Consider the following 24,714-nt stretch of genomic DNA (forward strand, 5'->3'; position numbering starts at 1 on the left):
CTGATTGGCACATTTGATTTACTAGTAAGACCCTAGTACAGTGCATGGTGTGTGCCCAGGGCCTGTAAATCAAATGCTGCTAGTGGGCCTGCAGCAGTGATTGTGCCACCCACATGAGTAGCCCTGCAATCGTGTCTCAGGCCTGCCTGATTGTCTGGGTATGCAGTTTTAAACTGCCATATCAACCTGGCAAGTGCAGCGACTTGCCAGGCCCAAACCTTTCATTTGTTTACATGTAAGGTGCCCCTAGGTAGGCCCAAAGTACTGCAGGGTGCAGTGTATTGAAAAGGTAGGACTTGTACTTTTGTGTTTTACCTGTCATGGGGCGTATCATGTATGCAGCACATTTTCCTTGTTAGCACCACTTTTCAAAATGTGCGCCCAGCACTAACCAGGAAAATGTGGTGCATTATAGTGAATGCCCTGCCCTGGGAGCAGCTGCAAACTTACGCTGCCATGGGGCAGCCCATTCAGGTGAAAAAACAGAGCGGCTGCATTGAAGCTGCTCCATGTTTCACTGTGCAGGCAGCAACCCACCTGCACCTTAAAGGGGGATTAAAGATGCCCTTGCAGGCGAGTGCAGTGAGTGATGGCACCTGACAGCATGGGGATATTTGGAGGGGTCCATGGGAAGTCCTTTCCCCTCCAGAGGGCTGCCATGAAGGGGTGCACTGACAGTGCACAACCATTACGTAGCACACTATCAGTGCACATCCTGAGAGCTTCTTTGCCTCTGCACCCTCGTCTGTAATACGCTGTGGGTGCAGAGGCAAAGGTATTCCCTCATATGCATGGGGCCACGTCCCCATGCAAATGAAGGAATGCCCTTGTATGATAGTGCTGCCACTTTATGTGCGTCAGCGCGATCTGTATTACAGAAGGAGACTCACAAGCGTCTTTGGCCCCTTCTGAGATACCAAAGTGCCCTGGGGGTGCGCAAAGCAGGACTGCAGTAATAAGGCCCCGGTAGTGAAAAGCTGCTAATTTTGTTTTTTCCTACAGCAAGACCTATCTCTCCTATAGGTTAGCATTGGAGCTGACTTGTAACAGCTTACAAGTGTATCTGCCAATTGAGAGCTAAAAATTGGAGTTTGGTGTCTACGGACTTACCATTTAAAGTCACATATTTCTGTGAAGTCAGTTTTGAAATTGCAAGTCTGAAAATGCCACTTTTAGAAAGATTATATTTTCTTACTTTAACTATTCTGTGCCTCTGCCTGTCTCTGAATACAAGTCTGGGTCAGGGTGACAGTTGAGCTCTTTGTGCATTCATTCTAGACATTCATACAATGGGAGCTGAAGTGTGCCCTGCATATCCTAATAATCTATCACCAGGCTGTTGGACCTTCCTAAGCTAGAGTAGTAGGAGGAGTTGTCACTGACACCTGAATAGGGCTGTGCCTATCCTCACAAAAATAAGTCTCTGTCCCCTGTAGTGTGTCTGGAGCCAGGACAGGGAAAGGCAGGGTCTTTTGCACTACAAAAACGTTTCTGAAGTTTGCCTACTTCAAAGGCTGAAATGGGTATATGTACTGGACCTGTGACACCATATACTCAGAACACTTCTGGGTTGAGGACATTCTAGCAGGATGAAGAGCTGGATAGCTGTCAGGAGGGAGTGACACTTTGCTGTTCGCTTTGCTGGGTTGGCCAGCTGCTTCTGTCCTCGGTGTGAAAGGACGGGACTTTGCTTTCTACATCCTGCTTCCTAGGTTCTCCAAGGGCTTGAGTTGAGCTTGCCTCCTGTTAATAAGTCTCTGGGCGACCAACAAATTCACCTACAACACCTGGTCCCCTTTGCTGAGGACTCCTACTTGCCAAGTGGTGTAAATTCCAGTTCCTGGGCCATTGCAACTGAGTTTGGGGTATTATTAAGAAGGAACCAAGGCATTGCCACTGATCAACTTGTCTGCAACTCTGATGCTGTGTCGTTTCCTGCACCAGAGCCATGGTGCTGCTCAACACACCGACTGCGACTTACACTGCCGGCTCCGACGCCGCTGCAGTGCCAACAAAGCTCTGCCACCACACTAATATCGAGCACCGCACCACCCAAGTCTGTGGTCCACCGCTACGCCATCTTTGGCCTGGTCCGACATCAATGCCATGGAAACCGAAGCCTCACAGCTTGATTCTCGACACCTAATCAATGCTGTTCCACAGTAAGGAATTGAGGCACCACACCTGAAACTGCAGCATCACCTCCACTGCAGCAGTAAGGTACCAATGCATCACCTTCCCTGCCGGGCATTAGGGAACCGATGCATCACATCCCCTGCAAGAGTAAGGAACCGACGCCGCACTGGCCTACGCGATTCCTCACCTCTTCTGTGTTTTGAATCACCTTTGTTTTTTACAATGCCTCCAAGGTACTATACTGGGGTCTGCCCGACTCCGGAGCTGGCCCTCGCTCCATTGAGGTCATACTGACTTTGTGGAGTCGTGGACATCAACTGTGACCAAATAGCCCCGGTTGGAGCTATTTTTGATTTCTAAGAGCTATGTTTGATTTAATCTTTAAAAAGTGATATTGTGATTTGTGCATGTTGGATTTTTGATGTATTGGTCTAGTTTGATTCAGATATCTATTGGCTATTTGTTTACACTGGTGTGGAGTCCTAGTGTAGATTTTTCACCTGTGTGTGTGTGTGTACTTTACACATTGCCTCTGGGATAAGCCTGACTGCTCTGTACCCAGCTACCAAGGGGGGAGCAGAGGTTATCTTAGGAGTGTAACTTACTTACCCTGACTAGAGTGGTGGGCTCTGCCCAGCTTAGGTGCATACCCTAGCCAACCATAAACTCCATTTCTAACACCGTTTATATGAAAGCTGTGATTGATCCTATTAATACTCCAAACTTTTTTCTATCAACCTTGTGCAGAGGATACACAAACATTCATTAAATAGTGTTATTCAGTTCCCTTCCAAGGTTACAAGAGAGCTAGCTTGAGTTGACTGGTAACATACCAGACGTCATTCTGTTTAGTGCAATACATACCTATCACCTTGAGATAGAGAAAATGTGCACATAGCACATGTAAATACCCATTCCAGCATATGAAAAAAACACATTTGTGCTGTTTTGTCCCATGTGTTCCTTAAGGGGATAAATCTATTGCCCCATTCACAAGCTGGTGCTAAAAGCCGATATCACCAGTTTTCCAGCGATAGCATCCTCAAAAAACATCGCCACGGATGACCCCGGCAACTATCGCTAAAGAGATGCAGAGTAGGCGTTCCCAAGCAAAAAGCACACCCCCAACATTCTCAACGACCAGCCAGGTCTATGATAAGAACAAAAACCTGCTATAAGGCGCGTTAGCAGCAGGAAATTAACACCTGCTCTGAACTGGTGCAAAGTCAGACGACAACCTGCAGCATAATGGGAGCCCAGCCCAGAGCCACACCTGAAGAACAACAGATGCCATGGAGCCACTCATCATGTAGCTCGGAGCCCGAACAGGGCCACAACACCCACCGCCACCCCCCCCGGACCACCCCCCCCTGGGCCCCACCCCGGGCACCCCCACCTACTCCGGACCAAGAGATTGCACATCAATGTCGCGAAATCATGAACAAAATCATTTGCCTGATGCCGCAGACTCACAACAACTAACAGTCATGTGAGTATAGAAAAAGCAGAATCAATCATTCACCATTGAGAGTCCAAACCAAATATCACAATCACATTTCTCACCAAACAACTATTTGAAAGATTCATGGCGGGTCATCCCTGGACAATCTGTAAGTGACAGCCTGTAAGACAATATCCCAGATAAGGAGGTTTGTCAAGTACACATCAAAAGACAGAGAGAGAGAGAAAGAACAAGGAGCGCAAGGACAATCGGGCCCTTGGCTCATACATGCCAACTGTTGCGTGTGTTTCGCAATTGGTGCACCCTAAATCTAAGGCCTGGCAACAATTTCTGCACGAAGGCCACATCACATTTCAGAAATGCAAGCAGTAGTCAGACTAAAATTAGGCATGAAAGCTCCTTTGTCTCAATACACAAGGCGGAAGGACATCCGAACCTCCGACCTTGGTCTGCAATGCGCCCAGCACCCCCTGAGTGAGATACCATACCAGACTCTGGCGACTCCCACACCACGAACTGCTCTAATGAAAGACCAATGTGTCTACACCCCACACACACTTGTCCCTGCTCAAGCTACACCTGCATGGCATGCCCCCAACACATTGGCAAAAAACAACCCTTACGTCCAAACGTTGAGCACACATATGACTCATTGCTCCGAGTTGTGGCATATCGTCCACAGACGTGCCGCCGGTCTGAGGAGTACCGGTGGTACGAGACCAACAAATGCAATGGTAGGCAATCCCGGGCACATGCCCAACCCCAGTCACGTGGAACTGTACAGTGCACGAATGCTGCATCTGTTGGGAGCTCTGCCAATGGTAGTTTTGCAAATCAATTACCGTCTGAGTTTCCGGCTTGCATACGTCACATGCGTCCAGCCCTGGTTCCACTGTCGATAATGCACATTTGAGTGGCCCATGGAGGTCTGCGTATCCAACACAATGGTAGGTGAACTGGATTATGACTTGTGTGTGCACCCCCTGTTGGCCCACGAACAGGGGTGTAACCGGGATATGTGGTTCCGTGAATTCTGAACCCATTCATTGAAGGTTGCCGTATCGTGATGATTTTGGTATCAGCGAACCGCGACTGACAAGTGCGGTATGCGTAAGCGTTTTCGTCATGCTACACCGATGGATTCACTGTGTATTTGACGATCTAGTCTGCACACTTGGGTTTCATTTTGTGCATAACCGCCATTTTGTGGTTGCCCTCACATAGGCTAATGACTACAGGATAACTGTGGCCAAGCGAGCCTCTAGGGACGCATACACCTTAGCTTGAGTTCGTGTTGACTCCTGTTTGACCTGAGTCAACTGACCCTGTTGCCCGAGGCTAAACTTGTTGAGCCAGTACCTTGTTAAGCAGCTGGTCAGATAGAGATCAAAGAGCAGGACATTATTGATTCTATGGCGCACGCACACACCCCTCTATCTTGCTTCTCATCTGTTTCTGCTCCTTCCTTTTATGGCCTTATGGCCTAATTATTGATTTGGGTTGAGGTCTTTTATGATGGGCCCGTCCGGCCTGTTCGAGCAAGAATGCTGGATTTTTGCCTTGTCATTGGCGATGGGTTGGATAACTGAAAGTGGGTTTGTCGTTATGTGATGCCTCTGTAAATATCATCCTCTGATTGGTCAAATTTGTGAGTAATTGATGCTAGCCAGGAACGTGGTTTTTGGCATAAAAGACGATGCTCCGCTCTATTATGTTGAGCAGTCTCCTGAGAACATACACCGTGTTGTACTTCTAGGACCTCTGTTACTGGCTGCAGCTAATAAATTTGATCTTTGATGTCACCTAGAAGAATCCCGTGTCTCTGTACTCTAAGACAGGTGAACCCGAAGACTTCGGGCGTGTCCCCTGCGCCGCTGGGTTTAAATCCCGGTTCTTCAGTTGGCGCCCAACTCTGGGGCGACTTCAGCGGTACCGGTCCAAGCCTGAAGATCGTGAGGAGCTTCGTGTGAAAATTCTGGAGGGAGGCCTACCACTTCATCGACCCCTGTATGTCGTTGTGGTCCGAAAGTCTTTGCTGCGAAGTTCCCCGCATTCCGACGGCTACGAAGGACTGCTGCCCTGACTGTCGCCCTGTCTTGGAGCCCTTTGATGACTTGTAAAGCGAGACGATAGACTGGTCTTCCGGCGACGTCATTGATATTTCAGTTAAGTATGAGTGGAGCGTCTCCCAGTCCTTAGTTTGTTTTGGTATCCTTCGGGATCGCTTTGATTTGGTACCTGCAGGCCCCAAAGCCAAGGGACTCGTGTATTCACGAGGCTATCGTTTTTGATATTCCCCTGAAGTATGAAGCTAGACTAGTGAGCGAAGATGCCTGGTCTTAGCAGACTTGGAAAGATATTTTGTTATGGTTGTAATAGGGATTCCCGATTGGAGGACTCGTGTCCGGTGCCTCCGATTGGAACTCCGACCTATGAGCTCTATTTAAAACACGGCGTGGGCCCCATCACGTATAACGATGTATGGATTAGGTATACTAGGAAGGATGGTGTCCTAAAATGTCCCCAATATGGTAGTTATGACACGGAAATTTTAGATAATTTAGAAGTCAGACTCTTCAAAAAGAAAGCCCGGCCGGCAATGTTTGACTCTTTCCGCCTTTGGCGAAAGGAAGCCAAACAAAAGGAAATTAAGTTAGCGAAACGAAATAAGCGTGCACAAGGTATGTCGATGGTGCAGGCTGCTATACAGTTTAAGGATAATGAGGAAGAGCAAGAAAGCGAACAGATGTTTAGGCAACGTCAATTAGCGGTAGACAAATGTTATCCAGCTTTGCCACCTCAACAGCAAGAAGAATAGAAGGATCTTGCGAAAGATCCTTTAATGTCGCATCTATTAAGTTCACCACCCCCTTATGCTCAGAGTGCTACCGCACCTCCGCCACTTGTAGTTGCGCAACCCCCGGTTGTTTTACGTCCAGTGGTTCCTCAACAGCCAGCTCTCCCTCTACTGGCTACTACTGCTTCGGCGCAGCCTTCTCAAGGGCCGCCGTCTTTGCTACCTCCTTCGTCTGCTACTCCTATACCTGTGTTGTCTGTTCCTTCTGTCGCTGTTCAGACTTCGGTTCCTTCTCATTCTGCTTTGTCTCCTGTTCTTTTGTCACCTTCTCCTTCTGCTCGGCGGAGGATGACTGATGTGGTTGCTAGTCCTTTTTCTCCTCTAATGGGTTCATTGGGTATGTCTCCTGTTGTAGAGCGTAAGCAATTGCGTAGTCAATTGCCTGGCCCTGATGAACGGACAGTGTTGAATCACTTGGCGAGTAAATGGGTTACCTTTCCTTCGTACTATGATCTTGAGGGTGTTATGGATGTTTTCCATCAATGGGAAGCACCGAAACAGAGATACGTATTTGATATGATGTGTTCTTTCCTTCGTGAACAGTGGGAAGATAGTGAGGTAGGGCAGACTCCGCCTGAGTTGTTCCGTGTGCGGTCCGAGTTTGCGAAAGGAACTATAGTGAGTCTTGATGTTGAAAGAGCAGTCGCGACATTGTTGTCGTTTAGGAGTGAGTCTCCTTCTAGGTCGTTATTTGAGCCTGATTCTTCAGTTAGGAGAAAGGCTCGTCAATATCCGATGCGCGAGGTTCCTCCCGTTTGGAGACCTGGTGATGTGCAAGCTAATCCACCTGTTCTGCCACATTTCCAGCACGTTTGGGTACATGTTCCATGGAAGCGTGCCGAAGTCCTAGCTCTAAAGCAGACTCTGCCTGATCCACGTAAAAATCCTGCGGGGTTTTATAAGGAGATATCTCAAACTGCGGGTTCATGTATTATGAATTTGGCTGATATAGATATGTTATTTGGGAATGTTGTCCCACAGCCTATATGGAGTAAGATTCGTCATACGGATCATGCACAGGAATTGGGTGATACATGGAATATTCTTAGAACTGCAGATGAAAGACAAATAGGTGGTGCTAAACCCGAGAATGTGATTGCTGATCTCCCTGGTAGAATTATTGATTATATGAAGACTTTGATGCCTGCTATGCGTGTCAATTGGGACAAATTGTCTGCATGCAAGCAGAAGAAAGACGAAACTGTGTCCGACTTTTTCACTCGATTTGAAGAGACATTTGCAGACCACAGTGGTCAAGACATGAGTACAGAAGGTGGTCAAAGGTTGTTCGTTGACAAGTTTGTGCATAATTTGCTTCCCGATTTGTGCAATAGGTTGAAGGATTCTGAAAGTGCCTGGGCTGTTTCTTCGTCAGCACAGATATTGGCTACTGCCCAGTACTATGAGAATAGAAATAAGGATGAGATAGAGAATGCGGATAAAAAGACTAAAGAATTGAAGACTAAGGTTCTTTTGCAGCAAGCATACCCGCCTCGCAATACCCAGCGTGATTATCAGCAACCCCAACAATATCAGAGAAACTCTCAAAGGTTCGCGTCTTCTCAACAGCATTTTCCTGTAGGCACTAATCAGTGTGCGTATTGCAAAGAAGAGGGTCACTTCAAGAATAGTTGCCCGATTTTATTACAGCGCACGAATGGTGTCTCTGGTATGAGAGGTCGAGGTGTTCAACAAGCTCCGCGAGGTCGAGGACGTGGTATGTCTCAGATTGCGCGTTCCTTGCCTCCGCAGAATTCGATGAATTGTTTTGATCAACAGAATGGTGCGTCTGGTAGGACGGCTCAGTACTATGCGGATGATTATTACGTTGAAGGTGAGGCTATGGAAGGTAATGATTGTTAGGACAGCCACAGACAAAGAAAGGGAGTCGCTTCAGTTCCAGTAGATCAGAGTGGACCTTATGTTGAAGTGATTGCATCAGGGGTGTCTGAACGTTTTCTGTTGGATACTGGTGCTGCGAAGAGTTCTATCATGCGCACCAAACTCCCTGGCGCACCTTTGTCTGGCTTAACGAATGTTTCAGTAGGTTTTTCTGGCGCCCGGGTTAAGAATCCGATTTCTAGTCCTTTGTCTCTTTCTGTTGGACCTTGTGACTTCGAAGCACCCCTCATTCTGACGACAGGTTGTGGTGAGAACTTGTTGGGCTTGGACTTGTTGAAGAGATTGCATGCAACGCTTTATTGTTCTCCTTCAGGAGTGCAGCTTACATTGGGAAAGAGAGTGATCTCTCCGATGTATTTGTCTAAAGACCAACTTCCAGCTGAATTGTCTTCTCTTCCTGACTCTCTTTGGGCTACTGGTCCTAATGATGTGGGTCTTTTGGAGATTCCGCCATATGTTGTGACATTGAAGGCGAATGCTAGATTGCCACGCATTCCACAGTATCGCATCTCAAGTGATGGTGAAAGAGCACTTTTGGCGATCATCTCTGATCTAATTGAGAAAGGTGTGCTTGAGGAAACGAGAGGTAATGTGTGCAATAGTCCGGTTTTGCCTGTTCTGAAAAGAACCGATTCTTCACAACCTCCTGTATATAGCCACGCATTCCACAGTATCGCATCTCAAGTGATGGTGAAAGAGCACTTTTGGCTATCATCTCTGATCTAATTGAGAAAGGTGTGATTGAGGAAATGAGAGGTAATGTGTGCAATAGTCTGGTTTTGCCTGTTTTGAAAAGAACCGATTCTTCACAACCTCCTGTATATAGGTTTGTGATCGATCTTCGCGAGGTGAATAAGATCGTTGTTCCACAATTCTCTGTTGTGCCTGATATCACCGCTTTACTGACTTTGATTCCGGCTACAGCCACGTGGTTTTCGGTGATTGATTTGAAGAATGCTTTCTTCAGCATCCCGATTGCCGCGGAGAGTAGAGATATTTTTGGCTTCTCTTTAGGAGGCCGAAGTTCCGGTTTAAACGCGCTCCTCAAGGCTATTGTGAGAGTCCATCGATCTATAGTCAAGCTTTGAAGACGCAACTTGATTTGTTGGTTTTACCTGATGGTGCCGCCCTTATTCAGTATGTTGACGATCTATTAGTCGCTGCTGACAATGAAGAGACTTGTAGAGAGGCTACTCTGTCGTTGTTACGTCACTTGTCTGATTTCCATCATAAGGTTTCTCTTTCGAAGTTGCAGTATTGCCGACAAGAAGTTACCTACTTAGGTCACCTCTTATCGAAGGAGGGAAGAAGATTGACCCCAGAAAGAATTCAAGCGATTGCGAAAATGAGTGTGCCTACGACACAGAGAGAAGTGCGTGCATTTCTAGGTATTACATCGTACTGTAGACAGTGGATTGCTAATTTTTCGTTGCTTGCAAAACCTTTGATAGCTCTTACTGTTAAGGATACTCCGAATCCTATTCCTTGGACTGACGAATGTCAGAAGAGTTTTTCAGAATTGCGTGATGCCCTGTGTTCGGCTCCTGTGTTGGGTACCCCGATTACAGTAAACCTTTCACATTATATGTCCACGAGAGAGAGGGATGTGCATTGTCAGTTTTGACTCAACAGTTTGGCGATAAGCAACGTCCATGTGCTTATTTTTCGTCGACTTTGGATCCGGTAGCTAGAGCGTTGCCGAGCTGCTTGAGAGCTACAGCGGCAGCGGCTGTTTCAATCCAACAGTCTGCTGGTTTGGTGATGGACAATACACTGATTGTGATGGTTCCACATGCAGTGGATACCTTGTTGAACCGTACCAAGACACAGCACTTAACTAGTGCTCGGTTGTCAGGTTACGAATTGACCTTGTTAGCAAGTCATGTACATATAAAGAGATGCAACACGTTGAACCCAGCCACGTTGTTGCCGATCTCAACTGAGACAGACGATACCGAACAGCATGATTGTTTTTTTAGGACTGAGGAAGAAATGAAAGGGAGGATAGACCTTAGGGACACTCCTCTTGCAGAATGTGATGGTACTTTATGGGTTGATGGTTCGTGCTTCAAGCTTCCGAATGGTGATACGACTGCGGCATATGCGGTTACGACTTTGCATACGATTGTTGAAGCTGCTCGTATCCCACATAATTCAGCACAAGCGGCAGAGTTGATTGCATTGACAAGAGTGTGTGTGTTGTCGAAAGGGAAAAGAGTGACTGTGTACACTGACAGCCAGTATGCGTTCAGTGTTGCTCTTAGCTTTGGACGATTGTGGAGAGAACGTGGGTTTCTGACTTCGCATGGGACCAAGATCCAACATGGTCAATTGGTGAATGAACTTCTTGAATCTCTTACTCTGCCGTTGCAAGTTGCGATCGTGAAATGCAGTGCGCATAAGAAAGTCACGGATGATGTTGGTCGTGGTAATGCGTTTGCAGATGAAGTCGCGAAAGAGACTGCGAGAGATGTGATGAGTCGAATGTATGTTGCGAGTTCGGCGAGATGGATTCTAGATAGAAGTATGTGTGAAGATACGATTGAGAGTGTGAAATCCATCCAAGCTGAAGCTACAGAGAAAGAGTTGAATGAATGGAGAGAAAGCAAGGGTAAATTGGACTCGAATGGTTGTCGGGTTGAGTTGTCAGAGCATCAGCGATGGTTGTTGCCTGATGCGTATGTACTTCCAGTGGTTACGATGGCACATGGAATGGCCCATATCAGTGTGAAAGGGATTTGTAAGTTGTTGGCCACAGTATGGCAAAATGCTGGAATTCCTAAGTGTGCAGAGAATTTGGTCAAGAACTGTATGGTTTGTTTGATGTACAATCCTGGTAAGGGAACTCCAACTCCAGCTGGTCATTTTGCTCCTCCCATGTATCCGTTTGAGGCTTTGCAGCTAGATTTCATCCACATGGAGAGGTGCAACAACCTGAAGTATGTCTTAGTGGTTGTTTGCTCTTTTTCTAGATGGGTGGAAGCCTACCCTTTGAAGGACAATACTGCCTTGTCCACAGCTAAAACCCTTATTAAGGAATTTTTCCCTAGGTATGGGCTGCCGAGAATGGTCTGGAGTGACAATGGGAGTGAATTTGTGGGTCAAGTGATGAAGAGAGTGTGTGATGGGTTAGGAATCCGGCAGAAGTTCCACGCTGCCAATCATCCCCAGTCAGCTGGTCTAGTTGAGTGCTACAATGGCACGTTAAAATTTAAATTGGCCAAAATTCAAGCGAGCTCTGGTCTACAATGGCCTGATGCTTTGCCGTTAGCCCTTCTGTCCACAAGAATGACTGTGCATTCGCGAATGGGTCTGAGTCCTTATGAGGTTGTGTTTGGTCGCCCGGCAAATATTTGGGGAGTGCCGCGGCCGACACAATTTAGTGAGATAAAACACCCTGTATTGCTTGACTACCTGTAAGAATTGACGGCTAAATTGCGTGTTCTACATCAACAGGTTCATGATACTTTGCCACAGGTTTCTGAAGATCCAGGGCACACCATTGAACCTGGCATGTGGGTGCTCGTGAAGAATTTTCAGCGAACCAAGAACGAGCAGCCCCGCTGGACAGGACCTTACCTGGTGCTATTATCTACCCGTTCTGCGGTACGAGTGCACGGTAAAAAGAACTGGATTCATGGCGTACATTGTAAGAGTGCCCCTTTGCCTCTGCCGTATGACCGGTGGGTCCAAAAAGGACTTCCTGATTCTGAGACCGAGACCATGCCTCGTTTTCTGCCTTTCAGCGATGCCCGTTTGATTGGAACAAACACTGAGCCAGAAAGCGATGATCTTCTTCAAGTAGCTGTGCCTCCATCGAACCGTTTGAACACTGTTAAACCTGAGCTACTTTTCCGAGAACAGACATTGCCTGGCAAAGAGCGTTATAATTTGTGACCAAGAGTCGCGGGACAAATAACAAATTAAGTTCCTTCTTTGCTATTTTTTTTAAGGTTAGCTCCCCTCCGAGAAACTATTTTGATTTTTGTTTTTCGAACCACCATCCGGGTTCAGCTGTAGGGTCGCGGTGCCAAGTCCTTGGAGTGCAAGCCGAAGACATTAGGTCGACGGTTCTGGTTGGTCCAAGGGCGTTCCCTGGACCGACAGGCGCATTCCTTAGCACGGAACACCCATCCGCCGCGAGCAGCACGATTAGAGGATGGAGTTTTTCGGGATGGAGAGACCTGCTAAAAGAATGAGCTTCAAGAACGAAATGTGTATAATAATGAGTAGAAAACGTTTTTTAATATTATGTCTGTTTATACTGTTTAGTTTAATGATGTTTTTAATTGGATATGTGACATTCTCTATTCAAGTAACATTCATGCCCACTGCACAACCCATGCCTCCTCCTACTGTTTCTTCACATTCTTTTCACCCTCTGCCCGAACATGAGTCCATTAGGAGAATGGAATTCGCTAATAATTCCTTTGTTCAGCTTCTGCACCAACACCAGCTAGTAGTGAACACAACTAATTGTTGGGTGTGTGGCCTTATGCCCCATACTACCGATAAAGGTATTCCTTACCTGGTCCTGCCGTTTAGCTACAATGGTTCTGTGTGGGCATACAGAACACGGATGAGAGTCGTTAGAGGTGTCTTCAGAAAGGAAGATACCGCAGGACAAGAATTGGGAGATTTCTTGAAGGGTTTTCTGCCGTTTTGGGGACCTATGGTTAACAGCAGGAACATACGGCAATTGACGAGAGTAGTTGAGTCCACCATAGTTGAGACTGCCGGCGCCCTTAGTAACTTGACTGCTGAGCTCCAGTCGGATCGCCTTATGACTCTTCAGAACAGAGTTGCGTTAGATGTCATACTTGCAGATAGAGGAGGGGTCTGTAAATTGATCCAATCAAGCTGTTGTGTTTTCATTCCAGACAACGCTCCGACAGTTTTCCAAGCCATCTCCAAGCTACATAAGCTCTCCGAGTCCGTACATGTGGACGAAGGAGATTGATCGTTAATGGGATGGTTCTGGGGAATGTATCCACCTGGGGATGGAAGATTCTGATGGTCATTGGGATGTTATTAGCTATCATTTTCCTGTTCTCTCTTTGTATACAGTGTGCTCCTGCTATCTGTGGCCTTTTTGCTACCTCGTGTTCGAGGAGACCTGTCCAGAGAGAGTTACTAAGTACCAGGATGATGCTACAGCAACATCTCAATGATCTGATGAATATAGACCTGGACTCAGATTGACGTGAGTTTAGGTTATTGCCTATGTAAGGGCAAAAGGAGGGTCTGTGGTTCCGTGAATTCTGAACCCATTCATTGAAGGTTGCCGTATCGTGATGATTTTGGTATCAGCGAACCGCGACTGACAAGTGCAGTATGCGTAAGCGTTTTCGTCATGCTACACCGATGGATTCACTGTGTATTTGACGATCTAGTCTGCACCCTTGGGTTTCATTTTGTGCATAACCGCCATTTTGTGGTTGCCCTCACATAGGCTAATGACTACAGGATGACTGTGGCCAAGCGAGCCTCTAGGGATGCATACACCTTAGCTTGAGTTCGTGTTGACTCCTGTTTGACCTGAGTCAACTGACCCTGTTGCCCGAGGCTAAACTTGTTGAGCCAGTACCTTGTTAAGCAGCTGGTCAGATAGAGATCAAAGAGCAGGACATTATTGATTCTATGGCGCACGCACACACCCCTCTATCTTGCTTCTCATCTGTTTCTGCTCCTTCCTTTTATGGCCGTATGGCCTAATTATTGATTTGGGTTGAGGTCTTTTATGATGGGCCCGTCCGGCCTGTTCGAGCAAGAATGCTGGATTTTTGCCTTGTCATTGGCGATGGGTTGGATAACTGAAAGTGGGTTTGTCGTTATGTGATGCCTCTGTAAATATCATCCTCTGATTGGTCAAATTTGTGAGTAATTGATGCTAGCCAGGAACGTGGTTTTTGGCATAAAAGACGATGCTCCGCTCTATTATGTTGAGCAGTCTCCTGAGAACATACACCGTGTTGTACTTCTAGGACCTCTGTTACTGGCTGCAGCTAATAAATTTGATCTTTGATGTCACCTAGAAGAATCCCGTGTCTCTGTACTCTAAGACAGGTGAACCCGAAGACTTCGGGCGTGTCCCCTGCGCCGCTGGGTTTAAATCCCGGTTCTTCAGATACCCGCGCATGGGATGCCTTGATATGTGGTGTCTCTGCCAGCAGCAGTGGATGGGAGATGGCACAAGTCATCGTGTTCAGTGACCACATTGAGGTGCTCCCCTATTGGGCTGTGTTGCAGATTGGTGAAATTGCGTGGTCGGAGCACATCTGTCCGGACCAGTTAATGGATTGGCTCCCTCACGTGTTCCTTGAATTCAAGAACGACGTACTTCTGGAACTGATTGCCTATGAAGCAGCGCTCGCATTCATGGATGAGTAACTACCTTCCTGCAGCCACAACTGATTGACACCCAGAGCACAGGTCCCAACACTGTGTTGCATGGTGGAGGAATTGTCCCATATGCCAGAACAACAGTGGACATGTCAGCATTCGCTCGGATTAAGAATGCATGTGCGTGCACCTACGCGTGTTGTCACACACCTGTGCAAGGTGCTGCAGCCCCATGGGCGGAGCTGCACAGCATCGTATGGCAAAGTTCCTAAACTGACATACTGCTGGAGGGAGACTACACACATGGCAATATAGCACGACATGTGACCTTGTTGGTCCCTTTCACCTGCTCACTGTCAGCATAGCACACAGTTGGCGCAGTCCGGTGGTACAGCTCCATGCAGATCCCATGGGCAGTGAGTTGTGTCCCCTGACATGGGGCAATGAGCAGACACCAAACATCACATGACTTGACCAGCAAGACAAGGTGGGCTGAGACCGTTGCCAGCCGTAAGGATATGTGTTCATTTTTGCCTCCCCATTTCTTGCACCTCGAAACGTTCCCAGTCTGCCTGTAAGTGTCTTAAGCATTTGTCTGCCTGTTGTGGCCCATTACTTGCCTGTACTGACATGCTAATAAAGTGTACACAACTTCACCAGTGTACAACTGTGATGAGTGTTGATTAATATAACAAATTGTGTGCCTCAATGAGCATTGTCCGTACACAGTGAGGGACAGACTGCCTCTTGTACATAGGTGGTGATTCCCTATTGGCAGCTCCACCTCTGTGAGCCAGACATTGTGTTTGGGATAGTTGCTGGTAGACCTGTGCTCTTACGTGTCTTCAGCAATGTGAATATGGTGTCCAACTTCTTGCCATGTAGATCAATGTGATCCATTTAAACAGACTGTGTCCACACTGATATGTGTGAGTACGTCATGCGAAGAGATATACTGTAGCCACATGCAATGTGGGACACTACTTCAGGCATGCTAACGATTCTGACATTTCTACACACAGCCCTATATAATACATGGACGTGGGGCTACGTTGGGGGATGCGAGATTGTTGTTCAAGTGCAATGAGGCCACAGCTAGTTCACACTTTCACATTCATGTAATTGGCCATGTGGGTCAGGGTCAAACATGCACATTGATGACATTTACCAGGGTGTACCTTTTTGGGCAATCAATGTCCCTACAGTCATCCATACTTGTACATGTGAGTGAACATAGACATGACACATATGTGTGATTTGGAATGTTTTATTCACATTCTAGGGAGTGTCGGAGCTGGATGGGTATGTGGCCAGTTCAATACCACATTACGTGGTTGCCCAATGGTGGGCCAATCAGAGTCCTTGGGGGAATGCAAGGTTAATATGAAGAGGAAGAGTTCAGTCTGCAGCCAGATTACTGTGTAATTGGTACAAGTGCAGATATGGCAGTCCATCTCGGGGTCCAGGTGAATTTTGCAGAGTGTTCCGGGGGACAGTGGGAGTTGTTGTTCCAGGGCATGATGCATAGGGCTGAACCAAGCAGGGACAGGCCATGTAGCGGGTACGGATGCTACTGCCTCCTTCCTCACACAGTCATTACCCTCCACATCTTACTCCTCTAAGATGTCTTCTGTGTCCAGCGTGTCAGGTGTGTGTGGTGGTGTTATGGATACATCACTGTGGGGCACTGACACATCAGGGTGCGAAGGTTATAGGGCTGCATCACTGTGTGCCAATGACACATCAGGGGCAGAGATGTGTGTGTCGAAGTTCCAGCAGCAGTTATCTGGGACAGACTCTGTGGCAGCAATGGCAAGATGAGGATCTGCAAGGCCTGGAAGATCCCAGCTACATCTCGCTGGTGTTCAGCCGTGGCTGCCCGACTTCCAGCCTGCATCCACTCCATGGTCTCCATTGTGCTCCGCATCTGTGCCAACTCTGTGCTGTCATCGCTGGAGCCTGTCTGACTGGACAGTTCTTGTATCCGAGTAATGGCCCCAGCGAGGTCAGCCAAGGGTTGTCGGTGAGCATGGTGTGGACTGTGGGTGTCCGTTAGGGACTGTAAGTGGTCCCTGATGGGACTCAGGCATCGAGTTTGGCTGCCACGAGGTCAAAACCCACCCGCAGCTGATCAGCCATTTCCTCCTGGCACGCTAACACACAGCGTTGGAGTTCAATGTGTTGGTCGTGGGGGTCCTGTGAGCCAGCCGTGGTGGTGGGTGCTTCCTGCTGTGTGGTCTGCGCAGGGTGGGGGGTCACCGCGATGCAGCTGGGCTGCCCTGCTCCTGGGGATGGGGTGGGGAGGCTGTCCACGAGCCGTTGGAGGGTGTCTGGGCAAATGTGCAGGATGTCCTCTTCATCATCACTGTAGAGATGTGTGGTCTGCTCTGCAGGAGGTGTTGATTGTCCCTCTGTAATTTAAGGGGGAGATGCAGGTTAACAGTGTGTCCCATGTATGTTCACACATTGTGCATGTTTACATACAGACTGCATGACAATCTACATTGTGACTGTTTTGTAGGAGCTGGCTATTTGATGGGAGACAGTGGACATTTTGACCACATGACGGATGTGAGGTTGTACTCATACATTATCATCTCACAGTGTCATGCAATGCCAGATGTGATTGGCCAGTTTCTACGCACGAGCGGCACCAGTTGCGCCCTCTGTCCTGTGGTGTAAGTGTTGCACTTTATACCACATTGTCATCAATGTTGTTGTGCTGTGATTGCTATGTGTGTGTGCTGCATTGTTGGCGAGTCGACCCTGCAGCTCTGATATGGCAGCCCCTTATCCCTTTGAGTCGGTGTGCCTTTGACTAGTGTGCTTTTCAGGTGCTGTGATGTTTGCGACTTGGGTCATTGGTGATCTTGGACATATTTTGTACTCTTGTGCATTGTTTGTTTGCAGATGTGTTTTTGAAGTCATGGGTTGTAGTTGCACGTGGATGTGTCAGAGTGTGACCTGATCCTTTACGGTTGTGGTCCACACTCAGCCACCTCAAAGTCGTCTCGTGCACCATGTCATGTATTGTGGGTGCCGCCATGCTATCTGTCATGAGGTGTCACTTGCATGGTCCGTATGGCTCACCGAGCCGCTTCTTTTCTGGATTCAGCACATGTGCATGGGTAGGTTGTGGCATTGGTGATATGGAGGGGGGCCCATTTGTGCACATTGTGGACGGGGGCCTACTTGGTGTTTCTATGTGAGCTGCAGTGTGCCAAGGGTATCAGGGACATGTTCCACACTCATTGTGGGTGTGCAGTGTGCTGCACATGATTGTGCATGTGTGCCATTGTGCCCATCTCCCTCTGTCCCCCCAGTCCCTTGGCGTAACTCACCCTGTTGCTGTTGGGTCGGGTCATATCGAGCTGTGTCCAGGCCACCAACTCCTTGCACCGTCTCCGCACTGATGACTGTTGCCACCATTTCCTCCAGCTCATCCAGCTCCTCCTGTGGCTCAGGATTCTCACTTCCGTTCGCCTTTGCTGCCTTCCTGTTGGCAGCGAGTTTCTCCTTGGTTTGGCTGTGCACTTCATGCCAGCGCCTCTTGACCTCCTCCATTGACCTCCTGACTGCATTCACGTTGGTGATGATAGACTGCCATATTTCCGTTTGTGTTGACAGTGACGCAGTGGAGGTGACAAACAGTTGTTGGTAGTGTTCTATCACCTCCGTGACGATGATCCCGTCTTCCAGCGGACTGAACTCTGTCTTCCTCTTCCTATTCTCCTTGCCCTTCCCTGGGCACGGGGTTCCTGACTGGTCCTCCGTGGGGCTCGGGTTGTCCTCTGCACTCAGTCCGGGTGCATCCATGGTGCTACGCAGTTTGATTTTGGTGGGGTTTTTTTTGTTTGCTTTTATAGTGCATTTTCCCGCATGTCGCGTGGGAATTGCAGGCCTGTGGCTGGTTTTCGCAGATTTTTGTATCGCGCTTGGCCTCATCGCAGCTTTTTTTATGTTTGTGTTTTGCATTTTTGTGGCGTCGCGTTGACTTTGTCGCGGACATTTGACGCATTATCGTGAGCCTATCGCATGGTGTCACAGGCTTGTGAATACCGCATTACCACTGTGTTATTTTCCCGCGTTGGACTGCGATGTGAAGAGCTGCGTTACGCTAAATTTGCGATGGTTATCACACGTTCTTGAGAATATCCCCCATTATTTTCCACTTTTGATGTAAATTTGTAACTCAAAAAGGGATTACCGCCCTGATCAAAGCATGGTCTTAGAAGGTGTTCCTGGGATTTTATATACTGGGCGATGGTGTGTGTGGTGTCTGTTCCTGATAGTTTTGAGAAGAGTTTATTTCCATGGAAAGGTGATGGTCAGCAATTGGTTTTTAGGGCAAGCCGAGTCAAAGAGAAGATTATCTGGTAATAGACTACTTGAGGCCTCATCTACAAGAAAATGACACAGCGCAGCGCCATAAGTCATTTAGCTACACTGTGCTGCATCATTTTCAAAGAGCAGGGTTGTGTCATATTAACAACAATACAACACATCACTATGCTTTCTCATTTGCTGGCATATAATTGGCTGCCATGCACCAGTGGAGGCACCCTTGTGTCATTTTGCAAGGGGGTCTGTGCTTGGGGGGATGATTGTTTTTGTGCAGGAAGGGACATCTTACTGTACAAAAATATTAATTAATCACATTTTCCTCTTTCTATACATGCTGCAGAATACGAAACGCATAGAAAGAGGAGAAAACGAGGAGAAATGAAAGTGTTTCTCCTTGTTGGACCAGATTTTGACACATTACCAGTTTTACAAAATGTTGTAAATCTGGCAATGTCTCTAGTCCTGTGGATGTTGTGTTGGAAAAACCACAGCAAAACCCATGGAACGCCCCTTTCACGCAGAGTAATGCGTGAAAGGGCCCATATTTATAAGGCCATGAAAAGTCACACAGGGTGACTTAACGTGGCCTTGTAAATATGACCACACCCATTGCGCCGCCGCTAAGTGTTGGAAACTTTCAGCTGGAGACTGAACTGTGGTGGGGCTTCCAATTAAAAATACTTGTAGCCCATTTTGTTTGTGTTGTCTGTTATTGTTCATTATGCTGCTACTGGCTGTACATTATATATATTGGCGTATAAAGAGAGATTTTTAGAATTTACATATATTGGAAGATGATACCATGTTGGAAATAGCCAGCAAGAAAAGCACCATTGAATATAACACTGCCTATGAGAGAAAGCAGTCTAAATGTTGTCTAGTTTCAGAAACATGGCACAGTTTTTAAGCCCTTTACCTGGAGAAAAGCTGTATTGTGAGCACTTTGAATCCTTGGTCATTGTGGGATGGAGGCCTGAGTAAAGGCAGGTGTTATCGTCTATACTGGAGTTAATTCTGTCCGCACGAATAAGGCGGAAAGTGAAGCAGGAGACTCTTCTTCCGGTTTTTGGAATTGATAAAAGCGAGTGCTGATAACACAAGTCCTTTGACTTTAATGTCATGTCAGCATACAAGATAACACCTTAATGTTTAGCTTCTCTTTGCAGCAGATAAAGAGAGCTGAAAGAGAATAGTGAGGTTGATCTATTGTTTACAAACGTAACTTTACCCTTGAGGGCAAAATGAACAGTATCGGAAGGGTTGAAGAACACAAGCCTGCATCCAGGCTTCCACCATTTATAATGAATAAAGTTGCTGTCTGAGTTGTGACTTTTCTGCGTCAAGGAGGCATGCACAGATGTTGCTTGTGCTGTACCAATTCTCTGTGTCTTTTTGGAGCTTGCAGTGCTGCCTAGACCATATATGTACCGTGGGTGTGAGTGAAACGTATACTTCTGGCACCATTGATGTTTCAGTCAGGAGGGTAAGGAAGAGAGACAGAAAGAGAGAGAGAGAGTGTGTGTGTGTTTCTGTGCGCATGCTTGTGCATATGTGTGTGTGAATGAAAACTGACTACTTACGTCGATGCTGTACATGTTCCATATGTGGATGAAGCACAAACTGCTGCTGTTTTGTCTGTTCGTCATATGTGTGAAAGGGAGATTTATGTCACTATACTACTACACCAACTGCACTTATTCTATGTTTGTTAAAATGATATTAGAAAAACGTGCTACTATACTAGTGCCAATATTATTGACTTTGTTGATTGTGTATAGTCTGCTAGGGATGTCTATTAGGGGTGGGCAATATATTCTGCTCCACTGGTGGAATGCGTGGAATTTTGGCCAGTTGTGTTAAGCCTGTAACACAGAGTTCTGGCCAAACTCCGCCAACCTCCGCATGGCAGTTTCTCTTGCAACCTGCTCAAAAATGGTAAGTTGGTGAACGCGAACAAGATTTGGCATCCCCTAGCATGATTTTCAATTGCTAGGAGGGAGCCAGGTGAAATTTTTCAAATGCGGTCAGAGAGCTGCTGCTCGAGTAGAAAATCTACTCGAGGAGCAGCAAAATCAACTCGAGAAGTGCTACCCTCTGGCACGCCATGTCGTGCCATTCGCACAGATTTTTCAGTGCTAAATCACAGCGCAACGTGCCCATTTCTGCCTGTTTGCGGAATTCCGCTGAATCCTGCAGAGTTTTTTCTTAGCTCCGTGGAATTCTTCATATAATCTACTATCAATTACACAGATTGTATAACTGACCCTTCCACTATTAATAGTATCTGCACATTCACGCCTCCTACCGTTGTTTAGTGCAAGCCTGATTCTCTCTATAGCTATCTCAGAAAATAGGATGCTACTGCTGTTCTTATTAGAGAACATATCTCCTCTTTGCTGCATGTCCTGTTGCCCCTTTCAGTCACCACAATTATTTGTTTATTTCCCAGCACATTTATTTATATCCCCTTGGAGGAAGCATTGTTGATCTGTAACTTTTACATTTATCAGGTAGGGCACGCCTTCTATATTCAAACATTGTTGGATTTTGTCTTTAAATTTTGTTTCGTTTAATAAATCAAGAACTAACAAAAGCTTCCCAATGGAGCCCACTATACTGTTTGGAAATCTTAAAAGCAAGAGTTTTCCTTTCCCTTTTTTGTAGTTTTTGTTTTGTGAGTCTTTGATCTGTTATTGCTACTTAGATTCTTTTTCCATTTCACTTATTCTGGTGGTCACTAAAGAGCATTTATAAAGAATAATTCAATTTTTATCAGCACTTTTTTCTTTGCATTAGTCTGAGAGCTTGAAAAATTCCTCTTCACTCTTTTCCTGCTATTTGTTATCCCATTTTTTGATGTCTGCTTTCCTTAAGTGGGGAAAAGGGGACTGATTACTCCCTTTTATATGTATTTACCTGGTGCCTTTGTTCAGTGTCCTGTGACAGCACTCCTTACAACATTAATTTGCCCCAAGGGCCCTTTTACAAGATGATCCACAGTTGGAAGCGGAGGTACTTTGCCTAAAGTTACCAGTTCTAACTTGTATGCCCATCACAGTTACCTAACCATGAGTTTCCCAGTCTGGAATGGGGCAGAACACATAGGACCTGAATTACCAAATCGATTCCTGCAGGCAATGTCTTGATTTTTTGCCCTTTTCTGTGCATATTTCCAATCTGCTTTTAGAATGTGCAAAATGTGCACATAAAAGCCAGTGGTGCTGGAAATGTTTTCAGAGTAGGGGTGCTGGCCTGTGGTGCTGTATCACTAAAGTCATAAAGACATAAAAGATCTTGAACAACTGTGGTGTGATAGCAGGTGTAGAAACAACCAAGCCCTTTCAGTGGGAATGTGTTGATTCCCTTATCACCTATCCCTAACCTTCTCCAGCGTTTTTTTGAAAAAACAGTGTATAGCAGTGCCCTTCAAGACACATTTTTTCAAAACACAAACACATCACAACATATGCTTATGTGGTAAGCTCCTTTCTAGAAAGTACTTACCTTATCTAAATAGGCTCTTCATGCTAACAAATCAGCACAAGCAACCACTGAAAATCCATTTTAAAGTCATATGAAATAAAAATGTGGATCTTAATCACTGCAATTTGCAGGATGAAGGTCTCTTAAAAATTGTCCTAAAAAGTGATTGACCCTTTCAAAAGGTTAATGGATATGATATTAATGTCCAGATATCCAGATAAACTTGCAGATCTGCTCTAGAGAATGAGCGTTCACTTCTATAGCAGTCAATTACAGCGTAATTATTTACAATATGTGGCATAAAGAACCCCTGCTTCTAAGTATTCTGCAACTCAATGGACTCTGAGGGAACTTGCAATATCCTGTTAACATATGGCAGAGGGTATTTTATTACTTATAATACATGAGCACACAATTACTTTTCCAGAAACCTTTTAAACCCTTGGTGTCTTGCTCTTTCATTTGAAAGCAATAGTATGGTTGCAGGCCTGAAGAATAAAAGCAGAATCTATAGTGCCAAATTAAACACTCCAAAAGGCATTTATTAATTTGTTGGACAAAATATATTAGCATTTGTATAATTTAAGCCATATTTTAAAAAATGCTGTCACTCAGAAAGTGTAGAAACATGCAGAGTCCGTCTTTCCTGTATTGAGCCAGAGCATACAAAATTTAAACATGTTGCCACAAATATCTCCTTTCAGATAATCCATGTTCATTTTAGAGAGAAACAGATCATAAGAATAAAAAACACATTTTATTGTTTAAACTGCAGGAATAACTATGCCCCATGACCTGCCTTTCACCTTGGCTGCTGGCCCTGGTAGCAGGCATTCTAAGATCACGACTCAAATGTAACAATCTATTAAATTTGAGCAGGTACTTCATTTTGTTACAATGAACAACTAGAGACATCACAACTTCCCTATAATAAGAAAATCAGAGATTGAAATAAAGTTCTCCTCAGTGATGGACCCTAAACCCATGTCAGCGGTACAGTGTGGGTGATAGCAGTAAATGAACTATGTCATCAGGACAGTGTTTAATTAGTCCATATTTACAAACTATATATATTTGTCAGATTGTGGGAGACTTTATAACATCAAAGTGGATGGTATATGTGAGTGGATGGCACAATATGCATATAGTCCTGAAAACTTGCTTTTCCTGGAGAATCGAGAATCTTATATGGAGAGATATGTTGACATATTTTAGAGTGTTTTTATTCTTTAAAAAAATGATTGAAGTGCAGACATGGAAACAATAAAGTTTCTAGACCAGTGCTTCTCAAACTTTTTAGAACCACGACCCTGACCCAGAAGACAAACCTCTGCGACCCACCTGGCTTTAATGTACATTAGGTGGCTGATTTTTTTATGTAACAAAAGCATTGTGTGGTAGAGCACTGCTATTTACAGACAGCACATTTTTCATTGAAATGGCCGCTAAATTGAAACAGACTTACTGTTTTAGTGATAAAACTATAATGCACACAAATGATAATGTGTCGAAATTGGGTATCAGTGAACATTTGTGCATCAACAGGTAAAGTGGCTTGATCTGTTTTGATTCTATTAGAATATTAGTTTCCATCACACTTCAAATTTTAAAAGAATGTATTTTATTTTTGCTTTCCTAACTGTTGAATGTGTACAGTTCATTTACAGGCAATGTGCCCTCTAATTATTCTTCCTGCTGTGTGGCAATAGAAACTTTGCATTCACACTTGTTTTACTTGTGTGCGCAACCAAGTGATGAGCTGTGCAACTAGTCAAATCAACCAGCTACCACTTAATGATAGATAAAATGCACTGGCAATGTCAACGGGTCTGGCTTTTAAATTAAGGTTACTCCTTAGGCAAATGATTAGTTTAGGCACTAAATAACGCAACCATAAATTCACTCTGTCATTCGTCCTTGCACTTATGCATCCATTAATCACTTATTCATTCATGCATTAACCCACTTACACAACCACAATCCAAAACATACACAAATTCAGCGGTAGTCGCAAGATAAATTAATAGAATAAAAGTAGAAAAAAGAAAATATTCTATTGTCTAAAACTTGCAGATGCATGCTTGCAATAACAAATTTAAGCACAACACCAGGTGAACGTCTTGCAGTGGTATCATACATAGTGGTCAATGTCTTGTAATGGTATAGTAAATTGTGTATAGTTCCAGCT

Source organism: Triturus cristatus, chromosome 8 (genome assembly GCF_964204655.1).
Source record: "Triturus cristatus chromosome 8, aTriCri1.1, whole genome shotgun sequence".
In the NCBI taxonomy this organism is placed as follows: domain Eukaryota; kingdom Metazoa; phylum Chordata; class Amphibia; order Caudata; family Salamandridae; genus Triturus; species Triturus cristatus.